The 16209-nt window shown below is 43.0% G+C and overlaps 1 long non-coding RNA gene across 1 annotated transcript in view; it reads right to left on the reverse strand.

Annotated features, from left to right (window-relative positions):
- The window catches only part of LOC135097479 (uncharacterized), a 143602-nt gene that overhangs the window by 116383 nt on the left and 11010 nt on the right, over positions 1 to 16209 (reverse strand). The gene's annotated exons all lie outside the window — the stretch shown is intronic.

The following is a 16209-nucleotide window of genomic DNA, read 5'->3' on the forward strand; positions in this document are numbered from 1 at the left end:
CCTTCTCTTACTTTTTACTTGCTCCATCTCAATCATGCCTTCCCACTGTGATACATCTCTTTCTTTATACTCACTCCCCCGGCCTGTCGTCCTCTATTGCCGCCTCCCTTCCTTACACACCACAACCATTCTTTCCTTTTATTTATCTGTCTTTCTTCATCTGTCTTGGCGTTGTTATTCTGTGCATGCTCTCTCTCTCTCTCTCTCTCTCTCTCTCTCTCTCTCTCTCTCTCTCTCTCTCTCTCTCTCTCTCTCTCTCTCTCTCTCTCTCTCGTTCTCCACGCTGCACCTATAACGTCTGCCTTCATCCCTTGTGACGTTATCAGGAGACGTTGGCATTCTACACCGCGCCCTCTGAGGTTTTCGGTATCCCCCATTTATCCTCCGCCGCCCCGCAGGTCTTGCCGGGGATCAGAGAACCGCTGTGGGTCGTATGTGTACACTAGTTATTCTGTGACGCATATACCTCCATTAATTATTCAAGACATCTGGGTATATTGTTTTTTTGTAGTTGTTATTATCATGTGTGTGTGTGTGTGTGTGTGTGTGTGTGTGTGTGTGTGTGTGTGTGTGTGTGTGTGTGTGTGTGTGTGTGTGTGTGTGTGTGTGTGTGTTGTGGCAGCCTGCAGGAACTCTACAGGTTTGCTTTCATAATTATGATCTTGGTAACATGCCATTATCTTTATTGCATTAATCTCGATCAGACGAGGAACCAACGAAAAAAAAAAAATGTCCCGAAAAGAAACATACGATGATGTTTTCTAGTTAAGTAAAGAGCATGTCCCAAATATCAGATAAAAATCTTAAAGTTGAAATTTTTTCTTCAAGTTTTTTATTACATGTCCGGACCTGTACAATTTTTTTTTTTTAAACTGCGATAAAAAAAATGTTCTTCTAAGGTGACAGATAATAAAATCATGAAAGTACAAGAATATTGATATAAAAGTGTATATCAATCGAAAAAAGTAAGTTTTGCAAGTGTCTTCTTTTTTTAAAAGTTAGATATGATTATTATTTGTAGCACACTCCTAACAACTCAAAGGACTTTTTTTTACCCATAAATGGTTTTTCCTTAACTCCGCGTGAAGGGAGAGAGGAAGGGAGGGAGCAGCGTCGTGGTGGTGGTGGTGGTGGGTGGTGGTGGTGGCGGCGGCGGCGTGGTTCAGACTGGGTTATCGCCGGATTTGGCAGATCAAGGCTACCCGAGATCTTAATCATGTCAGTGAAATGGCACCTCATCAGTCCTGCGAACGTTTCCAGTATCCTTGACCCGGAACACGACGGTCTTAAAGCTGTGTTTCTTTGCAAAAAGCAATGAATCAGACAACTTTTTCTCACGGAGTTACAGGAAGATCAGCCATCCCAGCTTTTTTTTTTATATGATTAGCCGGTTCAGCTTAGATTATATTAGATTATGTTGGATTACCTTCTAAATTAACTTATCTTACTATAATTCAATCTATTCCAACCTAAAGTACACTAACCTAATCTAATCTAACCTAAACTAACTTAACCTACTCTAATCTACCTCTAACTTAACCTAACCTAAAAAAAACTAAACGAACCTACTTTAATCTAACTAAACCTAACCTAACATAACCTAAACTAATCTAATCTAACTTTACCAACTCAAAAGTAGCTGGGATGACTAACTTTATGTGATCCCTCTTCCCTTCCCTCATATGTAAACAAAATTCCCCAGCACATCAATTACATAAGGGAAGAATTCTACACCATCTCTTTACAAACTACAGTGCCTCGCCTTACATCGTCCATTACTGTGTACTTATAATTGAGTCTTCCACGTAATGTGTACTTATAGATAAAGATAATTGTTCCATTAGATCATAATTATACAGGAGTTTAGTGATCCTGACCCGCGGCAACACATGACCAAGTAAGGGCAAGACACCGCCAGGACCACCCGCCGCAGGACGCCCTCATGGCCCCCCCCCACCCCCACTCTCCCCCAACTAGTGTACCACGGGAATACAGCCGTTAATTCCTTCCATCATTTTCAGAATCTAATTTAGAGCTCGAGGAAAAGACACGAAAAAAAAAAAAAAGTGAATATATATTTTTTTCCCAGTAAAGTAATTGGAAACTTGCTTATTCCGAACATGACTAATGATTAACGCTGGCGGCTCCGACACGGCTATTAAGTTCCTATTGCAGCTTTTTTTTTTTTTTATCTATATCAGTGTGTATAAACGCAATGAACGAGCAATAGCATCTGGCGACCCAAGCTTGTTAGAGGAAGGGAAATGAGGGATTCAGTGTAGTAGCGCATTAATTACAAGCTACTGACCTGCATGTGGAAGCACCACCACCACCACCACCAGTGCCATTATGTGCGCTAGAGTGCAAATGTTTGATAATGATGGTAATACTATTCATGATATAGTTCTCGTCTTGTTTGTCCTCCTCCTATTACTTCTATTACCTCCCCTCCTCCCTCTTCTCTCCCTCCCCCTACTCCTCGTTCTAATTCTCCGCTTCTCTCCCTCATCCACCTCCACCTTCTCCTCTTACTCCTCTTCCTCCTCTTCCAGCTGCTCGTAATCTTCATCATCATAATTGTCGATATCCAGCAGCGAAGTAATGCATTTAGAAACTGTTACGAACCACGGGAGTCTTACGTACACACAGGAGGCGAAGCTATCAGGGAACAAGACAACCTAAGCGCATTAACACGAATGTAATTTAGAGCCGAGTGATAGGCGTCTTAAAGAGTACCAGTGCCCATGACTCGCGTTCCTGTGGTTTATTAAAGTTTCCCGCAGCAGTACACCCGCCATGGTCTGCAATCCTCCTTACATTACTCACACACCAGCGGCCTTTTTATCTCAGGAAGCCCACGTTGCCCTGATGACCGAGAATGATTGAATGACTTAATGAGCAACTACAATGAGGTCATATGTGGGGTGGCGGTAAGGAAGGTAGCGGACAGGTAAGGGAACGCGGTAAGGTAAGGAAGGGGAGGGAGGGAGGGAGGGAGGGAGTAGGAGGGCAAGGTACACTATCATGTAAACATTTATCTACGGAGCCTCAGGTGATAGCGGCGGTCGCAGTGGTGGTGGCGGTGTTGGCAGTGTTGGTGGCAGAGGTGTCCCCGTGATGATATAAGAGAAGGGTTGTAACTTATGAGGTGCTGTGTCTGGGATCACGCAGCATGGTATGACGTGCTGGCCTTGGAGGGAGAGCTTCTGTGTGGAGACTGTGGACGTGTGGGTGACAGAGACGTGGGCGGCATAAAAACGAGAGGGGAGAAGTTGAATGACTTGTGACTATGTGGGTCTTGTTACTGAATGAACTAAATGACTGGCAATTGATTGATTGATTGATTGATTGGTTAAGTGAGTGACTAATATACTGATTGAGTTAAGGCGTCAATAAAATGGGATCATAAAGTGGTTCAAATAGTTAGGGACTACCTGCTTTTAGTCGTTAGAATACTTTTATCAACAGCAGTCCACTTCATGTTCAGTGTTTAAGGACGAATAAGGCACGCAGAGCACAGGTTTCTGCCTATTACAAAGACCACTGGTTAGGTTAAATTTAACCAAATGATTCTGCAACTTTCCGCGTATTGTTTTCCAATACAAACATCTTTTCTTCATGACCAAAACACTCGGCGCTCCGAATGATTGCACCCAGCAACGCCACAGGTTTTGGGTTCGGAGCCACCAAGCAGACTGAATACTGGTAGACGTGGGTGGAAAAGTTGGCACGTGTGTGTGTGTGTGTGTATGTGTGTGTGTGTGTGTGTGTGTGTGTGTGGGAGGAGAAGTTTGTCCTGTAATACAGGTGTCATCTGATGTCAGTGTGTTGTTAACGCGTTCCGTGTCCTTACGTCATAATGTTATTTAAGGGCAACCATCACGCATCGCACTGGAGGTCGTCGCTCGATGGCCGCCTCGTGGAAGTGGTGTCGCTGCGTGCTGTCATGTGATGTCAGTGCAGCGGCCTCGCGACACACACTTTGCCAGGTATTAATTCTGTCCTTCCATCACGACGCATGCTTCTCCTTGGTATCAAACACTCCTTTGTTCATCCAGTATGTTTGCGAATGATGAATGAGATGAATGAAGGTTGCTACATATCAGTAATCAATCTCATCACCCCTTACTAAGCGTAGCACCATGAAATTTACTTGTGTGCGTGTGAATAAGCACGTTTGTTTTGGCGATGTGTGGTGTTATAGCCAGGCTTGGGAGGTCCAGGGTGGGGGAGAGCGTGTTTGAGCCAGCGTGTGTGTGTGTGTGTATTTGCGCCACCGTGTGTGTTTGTTCAGATGCGTGGGAGATAAATGAGGAGGCGCCCTCGAGATATTTGTATTAGTCAGGCAGGTCCCTCGGAACGTCTGCGTCTTGTGGGCCCACTTAACTCACTGACCTTGTTATTGTGTGTGTGTGTGTGTGTGTGTGTGTGTGTGTGTGTGTGTCGAGGGAAGAGGAGGGTCGCCATGTCTGTTTTTTTTTGCATGTGCTGTGAGATTTGTTTTTGTGGGAGCATGTTTCAAGGCTTCCTTTGTGTGAACGTAACTGTGTGTGTGTGTGTGTGTGTGTGTGTGTGTGTGTGTGTGTGTGTGTGTGTGTGTGTGTGTGTGTGTGTGTGTGTGTGTGTGTGCGTGCATGACGCCTCGGAGTGTGGGCGTGATCATCGTGAGTCTAGCGGGCCTGGTATGACTGGACGTGTGCGCCTTAGGGGACTGGAAGAAGAGGATGGGGTGGGGAGGTGGGACTGGTGACCTCTTGAGCGACGGGGGCATAGTGGGACGAGGTCACATGTGGTCACTGACGGCTGTGTGTTGCGAGTGTTGCGGTCACGTGACGCGCTGCTCATGCACCTGAGAGAAGATACCTCAAGGACGGAAAGATCACGTTGGACAGAGACTCTGGATGATAATGTGATGATGTAGAGGAGGAGGAGGAGGAGGAGGAGGAGGAGGAGGAGGAGGAGGAGGGGGACGAGTTGTCAGATAACACCTTTCACTACCACTAACACCACCATAGCCTGAAGTCCTCCCCACATTCCCCATCACTCCCCATCACTCGTCCCTTCCCTACAAACCAGCGGCCACGAGTCCTCCCAGACATACGTTTTCTCCAACTAAAATAAGACGTTGTCACGCGTCCACGTTCTGTAAGCAGGCCACGTGTTTTATCTTCGGCTCTCGAGAGGGAATCTGATTACATTCCTTCAAGGTTGCTATCTCTTATCTTTTCTCTTTTATCGCTTGCTTGATGTCGCAGGGAATGTGGAAAAAAATTACAATGTGAGGTCTAATCTGTAATTTTTGAAGGGGCGCGGCAATAATTGACGGGGATTATTCAAAATGTTGGGAATAAATTAAACTGTAAGTGGTGGCGAGGCACGACGACTTTTGTTAAGGGACAAAATGATGACGTTTATGAACACAATAATTTATACGTATGTTGCATAAAGTCACAATCAGTGTGTGTGTGTGTGTGTGTGTGTGTGTGTGTGTGTGTGTGTGTGTGTGTGTATTTCTGTCTGTCCGCCGGCCACGCTTTAAATTGAATTTTTCGCGTGAGGAAATTAAATAACATAATTTACAACGGTTTAACATCCACTGACGGTCATAATAATTTAATAATTTTGCTGTTTCTTAACTTGTGTGGAGCCTTGAGGTTACCAACTTGTGAAAAAATAAAGATTCCTCGTTTTCTTTGTCTTCAGCATTTCCCACTTTCATGTGGCTTCGCTTAACTTCTACGTTTCCCCACTAATTTCTTTTAAAACATCATCCTTATCCAAATATACTATATAGAAAACACACACACACACACACACACACACACATTATACACACACATGCATAAAGAGAGAATTACGTATATACCCAAATGAAGAAAATGAATTAAGAAGAAAAGATTATGAGGACAGACAGCAAAATATGAAGGAGAATAGTTTCCACTTCAACCTTGTCCCTTGCCAGTGTTCCCGAGGCGGCGTATAGGGGTAAGGGGTCGAGGTCTTGCGGTGCTGGTGACCTTGAGGTGCGCTTGGGTGAGGGAGATGAGGGTAGCACAACAGACTCCTGATGGTGAGACGCTCCGAGCCTCGATGGAAGAGGAGAGGAGTGTTGGATAAGGAAAACAAATGAGTGTGGGACGCGAGTAGGCAGACAGGCAGGGAGGTAGGAAAGGCAGGAAAGCAGAGAAGGCAAGGAGGCAGGCAGTCATGGGGGTCAGTGGAGTGCAGTCTTGTCCTGCCCAGTGAATGGACAGACGTTACATTGTATCCGAGAGTGTTTCCAGCAGAGAACCAAATGAAGATTAAGGAAAAGAAACTAGTTCTCCATACTGTTCCTTACACGACTCAAGTTTTCTGCACACCATGCAAAATAATCAAAATACTAAACGCAGACAAAAATAAAGGAAAAGGTGTGCCCACCCTGCTCTCCTCATTCACACTCAGGTTCGGAGCTGTCACACCAGGTTCGTTCCCGCAACATCACTTACATTTGCCTAAATTCGTGGAAATTATGGGTGTAGCAGATTCCATTCACACTGCAGCCAGGAACGTTTGCTTTCCTCCCGAGGCGGACATGGTCGTGCATCACGCCGTGAGACACGACAAGAAGCCCGACGCAGTGAGAGCCTCACCCTGATTTAGGAGGGCGCGTCAAGGCAGCCATGTAAGCGAGACGCGGGTATAATTTTGGCACTTGGGAACGCGACGTCGAACCCTCACCAGACAGATGGAATGGTAAACACCGTCCTTGTGCTTCAGTGAGGATCATCAATCGTGTGAGAGTCAAGGTCTTTGCGGTCGGGATGTGAAGATGCTGTGAGTGAGATGCTAAAGTCTCGGGGTGAGCGAGGGAGAGGGTAGCACCTCCTCCAATCTGTTCCCACCAGATTGCAGCCTCCACGTGGTAATTTAATGCCTGCCAAGATTGATGGCGAAGATAAACGAGTTTTTGATTTCGTGATATCACGTGCCCCGTGTTTATTTATGAGGGGTTTCCTGAGAAGCGAGGCAAGAGTGGGGAGGGAGGGCGCAGCAGCCCAGGAAGCGGTGCGCCCCGGCCATAAAATGCAATTAAGGAAGCAAAGTTCAGCAAAGAGGAGACACTTTCCCAGATAAGTAACTCTTGACCCTCGGCCATTTATGGAACTTTAATGGCTGTTTTGTGTTTATGTAAAGTTTTGCTATTTTCCTGCATCGTCCGAATGATTCGTAAAATCTTAATGAAAGAGATTCGCTAATATATGATACAACAGCGTGGTCTTTTAATGGCTTACTGCATGCATCCTTTAAAGTGAATAATGTATACACTTACACGGAAAACCTTCATAAAAATCAAATCAATCTGTTATCCCTGAAAGCCGCGCGGGACAGACTTTCTACAATTAAGCACAAAGAGCGATGTAAGGATCGTGGCCGGATCTTTTGTTATTTAGCAATTAGTGGAACCCTCGTTAATTGGTAGTTAGTGGCGGCGGGAGGCAGCGGAGTCTTAGCCACACACACACGCGCGGCCCCGGCACAAAGGAGCAACCCCAAGGAGGCACGGGACACCCTCTTGGAAAACATGAATTATGAGCTAGACCTTCACAACAAGCACCGCCTGCCACGTGCGTACCTGCTTCCAACAATACTACAAAAAAAAAAAAAGAAAAAAAAAAACCCTGCGCTCTTCAATGAAAATATTTCTTTCCTTTATCACGTACACAAGATAGGAGGCATGAATCTTGACGAAGAAATACGGTCTGTTATTGCGGTATTTCCTCGGGTAACGCTTCAGGGATGGACGGCGACTTGGTGTAAAAATAGTAAGTGTTGTTATTTTCAAGGGCAGCGCTTCAAGAATAGACGATAACTCGGTAAAGAAAATAATCTTTACTGCGGTATTTTCACGGGGAACACTTCAAGAATAGACGATAAATCCCCGTGGTTGTGTTGACGCGTCGCCTTAACGCGCTTTGATCAAATGAAATTTTTGGAGGCGTTGTTAGATGTTCTGTGGAGCTTGGGGTTCACACGCGACACTTATGATTCGTGAACTCATGTATAAAAATGAGGCATCGTGTATTGATTCTCTACCTGCCATGACAGACTCCCTCGATTAAAGGTTATCTTGCATTTCTCCCCATTACATAGCTTTATATAACTTAATCAAACGACTAACGACACTAAGATCATTATAAGGCTGTTTAGGTACTAATTAAAACTATTCACTTGGTAAGGAGATAGTGCAGTACAGCAGAAGGTTCCTCCCCACCCATCCTGCAGCTTCCTTTCCTTACTTGTACTGACTCACCAAGACTCGTAGTACTAATCAGTCGTGTAGTGCTTACAAAACTCCCATGTGTGTATTCAAGCTTCATTATCCACACAGGTGAACGCGCCATCAGGAAGCTGTAGTTTATGAGATGTTATTAATAGTACATCGTGTAGCTGTGTGTGCTTTGTCTGCAATTTGTTCCACTCATGCGCATGACTAAAACCTCGAACAAGCTTGAATATTCGTCATAAAAATGCTTAGCCATCGCTTTATTGCATTTCTCCCTTTTGTGTCCCTCTAATATATTCTCTTTCATGTGTGTGTGTGTGTGTGTGTGTGTGTGTGTGTGTGTGTGTGTGTGTGTGTGTGTGTGTGTGTGTGTGTGTGTGTGTGTACGAACTAGCTTCTCTTTCCTGACCCCTCTCCACACCCAGCCCACCCTTCCCCTCTTCCCTGTGGTGTAATGTACTCAAGGGGCGGCCGCGGTGGTGCTGGTGGGATGGAGTGAGTCATTTTCCTGAGCTAACTAATACGGAGGTTTGGCTGACGGTGACTCACGCTAAAAGGATGAACGGAGGGACGGAAAGAAGGAAAGGAAGTATAGCTGGAGGGGAGGGAGGAAGGAAGGAAGGAAAGAGAGATGGAGAATTGGAGGGAAGGCCGCCAGCAGTGTCTTTGCATGTGAGTACTGTTGCGCAGGAAAAACAGTCATGTACTCACCAGAACACACACACATGCATACTCATACATACGTTGTTGGTATGCATATAGAATAAGATTTTTATAGTTTTACAATTGAATCATACACACAGACACACGCATATGTATGCATACCCACATGTGCATCAACACCTACACTTGCATGAACACCCACCCTCAAACACACACACACACACACACACACACACACACGATTTATCACCGAAAGATAAAAAACATATCATCCCTTATTTTTTCTTGGATACTTAAAGAATATATATATATATATATATATATATATATATATATATATATATATATATATATATATATATATATATATATATATATATATATATATATATATATATATATATATATATATATATATATATAATGTTTTTCTCCAGTCCAGATCTTACTTTGCAATAAGATAAAACAGCAGACATTATCCGACCACTAACAGATGCAGCCAAACACCTAAACGTAGAGGTAGTTGTTGGACAATCTTGATAAACAATGCTTAGATATTTTTCCAAAACCTAATTGCAAGTTACCTGTAAAAGGAGGAAAAAAAATATAATAAGAAATGTTAAGATTTAAACGTACAGCTTAAATCATGGACATGTATTTAGAAGGATAATCAAGCTTATTATTGGATATTCTTAGCGTTTTTTCTTTATCTTCTTTTTTTCTTTTTTTTTTTTTTTACACATAATCACGATGCCAATTTTCAATTCCGAGGAATTTGAGAGAGAGAGAGAGAGAGAGAGAGAGAGAGAGAGAGAGAGAGAGAGAGAGAGAGAGAGATGACCCCCTCCTACGTTGAATCTGAGGACGAGCATAACAAACAACACATCCCCAGGACCTCACGCAGCTGGTGACTAAGGCTGGTGAGTAAGAGGGAGGCAGACAGGCGCCGAGCAGCAGTGCAAAAAAAATATCAAACACGAGAGATAATCCACGTGCCTGAGAAATGACGACAAGATCACAGTAAAGGGAAGATAGATGGACATAGTATAACACTGATACAACATATGCACAAAAGAAAGATGGGGTAATAACAATCAGATAAAAGAAATGAATGGTAAATAATGATACACGTGTCTGAGAAATGACAAGAAGATAAAGGGAAGATAGACAGGCATACTAAAAAGGAAATATTAATACTATAAACTCACTAGAGAAAGATAGAGAAGAAACAATCAAGGAAGCAATGAATGATAGATAAGTATGACGCCTAGTAATTGAGGCACATATATTTTACAGTGATATTCATACGACAGGTGCACAAGGAACAGAAATCATACGCGTAATTGTTACACACACAAAAAAAAAAAATGATATATGAATCTGCGTATTTTCTCATGTTCATATTGTATCGCTCAGATGATACATAAATAAAAGAAGAATATTGCTTTCCCTTTTCCTCGTGATTTCTTTCTTAAATGACGAACTCATGAAAGGATTACCACGTGTAAGACTGACGAATTCTTACATGTTCACTTATTTTCCTGTTCTTTATTATGTTCTGATAAAAAAAAAAGACAAGGAAAAAAAAAATCTGAGATACGTACACACAAACAAAACAGTGGAAATACTAGCATGCCCACTCTAGGAAAGGAATGCACAAGTAAAGACTGACAAGGGAAATGGAAATCCAGACAGCATGTGATTCAGAAATGAGTATAAACACAACTAACACAATACCAAGAAAGGCACACGACACGGCGAGGAAAACACAGACACGTCACGGCAGAAAGAAGAATAAAAAAAAGCTGAATAAGACATGGGGAAATAAAAATAATGATGATAAAAAAGAGTGGAAGCAAACGTAGCATTGAAAACAGGACTCACTCTTCTTACTAACTAACCTAATTAACACACTGACTGACTCACTCACTATGTAACCAACTCACTCATCACTCACTAAATACCTCATTCGCTCTCTAACTACCCACTCATTCGCTCACTAAACAACTCATTCACTCACTAAGTAACTGATACATTCACTCACTAAAATAACTCACTTATCGGATAACTAAATCAATTATCCGTCCACTAAATAACCCGTTCACTCACTCACTCACTCACTTGGCAAATGATTCATTCACTCATTCATTCACTAAACTAACTCACAAAGTAACTACAAACGTAAAAGCGAACAAACTAATTACCTAGCCTAGCAGAGAGAGAGAGAGAGAGAGAGAGAGAGAGAGAGAGAGAGAGAGAGAGAGAGAGAGAGAGAGAGAGAGAGAGAGAGAGATGAGCTACACGGACTAAATAGAGACAAAGGAGAAAAATCATGTGGTGGACGAAGAAAATGAAAGGAAATGAAAAGCATGAGAAACGATGAAGAATAAGGAAAGTATGCTAGGGTACTACAAACAAAGGGGTTTAATGAATGCACACACACACACACACACACACACACACACACACACGAAAAGAGAGAGAAAGAGAGAGAGAGTCGCGTTTCTACCCTTGTTTTAACGCTCGAGGAGTTAACCTTTAATATCCTGGCAGGTGGAGTGAAACGGAGACCATGTTGCCGGAATACTTGAAACGAAACGGCATGAGCTGAAGCAGAATAGCGTGTGGATAAAAGTGCGCGGGGAAAGAGAAGAGAGAGGGCGTGTGAGCGGCGAGCAGAAGATGGAAATGAAATTACAGATAAAGCAAAAGGGGGGAAAAGAGAGAGAGAGAGAGAGAGAGAGAGAGAGAGAGAGAGAGAGAGAGAGAGAGAGAGAGAGAGAGAGAGAGAGAGAGAGAGAGAGAGATTGGGGAGGGGGAAGATATAACATAACGGCGGATTAAATAGAGAGCTGAGTTAATGTAAGTGGGAAAGTTGAGGAGGAGGAGGAGGAGGAGGAGGAGGAGGAGGAGGAGGAGGAGGAGGAGGAGGAGGAGGAGGAGGAGGAGGAGGAGGAGGAGGAGAGGGAGAAGGAGAAGGAGAAGGAGAAGAAGAAGAAGAAGAAGAAGAAGAAGAAGAAGAAGAAGAAGAAGAAGAAGAAGAAGAAGAAGAAGAAGAAAGAAAAAAAAAAACAGAAGGAAAAAAAAAGGATGAGGAGGAGGAGGAGGAGGATGAGAAGGAGGAGGAGGAGGAGTTTAGCAAGCGAGGTGAGCAGAGCAGGAAAGGGTAAACCAGGTCACGAATTTGAGGACAATGACCCGCAACACCTCCCTCATCCCGACCTGACTCATCGCCACCACCTGCCCGCGTCTCCCTCAGTGGTGGTGCCCCGTGATTCACCTTGACGCTTCCCAGGTTCAGAAGGGCTACACCGTGACGCACACTGCTGGACTCTGACTCACGAGCTTTACTGCAGCGATATATGTGCTGTGAGTCACTGGAATGTGGTGGTTAGGAATCAGATGACCCTTTCTTGCCTTCTTGCTTTCTTGCGTCTTGCTCGTGGAATGGGTGTGACTCACTGTTATCGAAATGCAATGACTGAACTGCCTGATTGCCTGATTGCCTGCCCTTCCTTCCTTTCTTGTGTGTGTGTGTGTGTGTGTGTGTGTGTGTGTGTGTGTGTTGACTCATCTAATCGGGTTTTATTTCTTAGTTTTAATTCAGGTTTGTTTTGTTTATCTTTTTCTTTAACTCGTGTTGTTATTTTATTGATCTATTCATCTGTTTATTTATACATTTTTTTTTTCTTGCATTCAGTTATATTATGTTGATAGGTGAGTAATATTCTCAGTTATTCTTGATTTAACTTCACTTGTTACGCTAATTCCACCGCTATATTAGTGAGTCATTCAGTATTTCTTTTTACTTATTCTTACATAATTATGAATTTTTATATTGATATCACTCAGCTGCATTAGTGATCACGGCAATTTTGATTCTTCTCTTACACGTACATTAATTTTACTTCCTCTACTTGTTTCACTTAGCTATATAGTTAAGTTACGCAGTATTTTTCACTGTTCTTACATTAATTTAATCCTTTATAAACTAATTTCATGTATCATTATCATCTTGCAAGTTCATCATTTTTTTTCTTTCATTCTGTATCATGTTCAGCCTTGCACGCGCTTAATTTTCAGCGTTTCATCTGTTTTGCGTCTCATCTTAACTTTAGCAATATCACGACGCGTTCATATCCTCGCGTCATGCTCCCTCATCCCTCCCCTCGTGTTGGTAATCCGTATAAGTCCTGAGCACCATATTGTGGCGAGCTTATCCTTTGTTTCCACTCATTTTAAGCTGTTTGGCGACTCATGCTTCCTGCGTTATGGTGACCTCACTGTTAGCCTCATTGTGATCAACCAGCGTCGTGTTACCCTGAATCAGTGGAGCCATTCAGTGCGTCACGTTTGGTATCACGAACGCCAGTCCCGCTGTGCTTCGTCTTTCGTGTCACGCGGCGCTAAGACTGACGGCCGTATTCATAGTCTTCCTGTATGATCATGGTAATGGTGTGTTTAGTAGTATTTGCATCCAATGGTAGCACGTAGGGTTCATGATGGTCAGCACGGGTGGCAACGTGCGAGGCTTCGTGATCTTAACGGGTAAATAGATAAGTAGAATTGTTAAATATTACCTAATACGAGTTGTAAGATGTATTATCATATTTGTCACTAATACAGTCTCAAATCCCGCGACTCCAGTAAGGTGACAATGCAGAATGATTCAATATTACATTCATCTAGTCATAAGATTTAAAGGCGTGTTTTGACACCTGTGTGACCTTAAATCCTGTGGCTCTAGAAAGATGATTGTGCAGAATGCTTCAATATTACATTACTCTGGTCGACAGCATACTTTGACACCGATACGAACTCAAATCTCGCGACTCTACCAAGGCAATATCTAATCATTCTCATGTTATCGCCTAGCAGGGAAAGTCTACTGAATACAATCTCATATGGTCTACCATAAACTACATCTAACTTGACTGTCCACTCTCTGTTTTGCTGCCAGCGCCGTTTCTCAAGTGAGTCCTAAGCGACAAATTACTGTGCGGCATCACACATACTTTGGTATTTTGGGTCATATATCACTTCATATTATACTTAAGACATTTTATATCATATTGTTCCACTCAGTAATGACTGCTGAACCTAAACATGATTTTAAAACTTTTGCAGTGACTTGTGTCTCTAAGTTACTTGTTCCTATTGCAGGTTTTTTTTTTTTTTTCGTGCAACAAAGTTATTTCTCCCCCTGCAAGACAGTGACGTGTTTCTCTTCCTACTGCAAGACAAAGATTTTCGGGGAGCATAGTGATTTCTCTCTCTCTCTCTCTCTCTCTCTCTCTCTCTCTCTCTCTCTCTCTCTCTCTCTCTCTCTCTCTCTCTCTCTCTCTCTCTCTCTCTCTCTCTGTGTGTGTATGTGTGTGTTGGACACTGGTTCATTTTACAAGACTACCATCCTCTTAATGAAATCATTCAACAGTGATTTTTTGTTTCTGTCCAAAAGCTGCTCCAATACAGTGCTTTTCACCCTGCCAGAAAATTATTATTCATTCTGCAGGACAGAATCCTGCAAGACACTCACCTTTTTTTATAAAACAATTCAACATGTGATTCTTTATACCCATAAAACTTCTGGTAGTTATTACGTTAAATCCGTCGTATGAAGATAACTCAATCATATTGCATATTAATATAGACACTGTGTTGCATATTAATATAGGTTTATGTATGTATGCGTTTCCAGTTTGGAATTCCAATATTCCTGGAAAATATTAAAAATGTTGTCTTTCGTAGTGTCTTATCATTGGATAACTGCCGCCCGCCGATGACCTATGTTGACGAATTTGTTTTTCTTGCTAACAAACACATCCCTTACATCACTATAAAGCGTTTACTTTTGTTTGAGATTCCTATGTAGATTTTTAGCATTTTATTCAGTTCTTCCAAAAATCAACCTTAAGACTCACTTGGCAAAGACCCGATTTCGAGTGGACAGTCAAGTATGGTGTAGTCTATGGAACTTCGTATTATCTTATTAACAGTCCTGAATATATGATTAGCACGCTTAACTGATGTGCTGAATATTTAAGAGGCCACACATGGTGCCCCACGTGCCAAGAAGGGCATGGGCTTCTAGCGCAGGGGAGACGCGGTGATAACCCAGCCACAGGAGCGAGAACAATTTTGGTCTTTCGTAACACCCCGATAAACAGATAAAAGTAATCGGAAGTATGATATAAAATGATAATCTTAGACGCCACAATAACGGGGTCATATGGCATTGCAATATAAAATAGGGAAAAGAATGAGCAATTTAACAGATTAGTATGCAGTAACAGAGGAAGACACGCTGCATCTCATCAAGAAAGCTGGCAGACATCATAGACACCCTTGCAAGTTTAGTGTATCACGCGGGAAAGTTTACTGATTAATTGCACGTAAATTTTGGCACTACAAGGATGAGCAACATATATTTCCTACACCAAGAAAGAAACACTACTTTGCCAGCGGAATGTTTACCATGACGCATGAAGCTATTGAGTCAGAGCCAGCGGGAGGCGTTTAGATGTTCCTTCACGCAACGTTTCTAAGTAAAATCTTCGTCCTTAAGTCACGACTCTGCATACTCGATGACATCTGAGCTCACGACGGAAGGATTAGCTTGGAAGTCACGAGAGTTTTAAATGACTAGAAGTATGAGAATTATAACCTACAATCATGATATCTTCCTACGAAAGGTCATATTCCTCGCCGCAGCCTCTTAATATTCGTATAGTACGTGACTTGCCGTTGTGGAGAGCAGGGAATGTTCTTTGTTATCTCTAAGTGAAATCATAAGACCTACGTCACCGTCTTTAAGAAAGTCGATTATATATGCATGTAATTCTTTGGTGTGTGTGTGTGTGTGTGTGTGTGTGTGTGTGTGTGTGTGTGTGTGTGTGTGTGTGTGTGTGTGTGTGTGTGTGTGTGTGTGTGTGTGTGTGTGTGTGTGTGTGTGTGTGTGTGTGTGTGCTTGCCTGCTCTGAGTCACTCCCCATTTCAAAGGTAGGGAAAGTTGTGTCTGGCATGAAGAGTTATGGGGTCTTGACGGGGGTCTTCTTTGGCGTGGCCTCGCACACCCTCGCCAAGCACCCTCTCGCCCTCCTTCAATAAAGATCCTCCTCCTGACAGCAACAACTTCCTGGTGTGCCAAAAACTCCAGTTACCTCACGCCGCTTGTCAATGAAGCTAATTTTACAGCACCAGGTCGCCCCTTCCCGTCCCGCCTCGGCCCGCCTCACCCTGCCCCGCGAAGGGTTCCCAAGGGCCACGGAGGTCGAGATGGG

Source organism: Scylla paramamosain, chromosome 4 (genome assembly GCF_035594125.1).
Source record: "Scylla paramamosain isolate STU-SP2022 chromosome 4, ASM3559412v1, whole genome shotgun sequence".
NCBI lineage: Eukaryota > Metazoa > Arthropoda > Malacostraca > Decapoda > Portunidae > Scylla > Scylla paramamosain.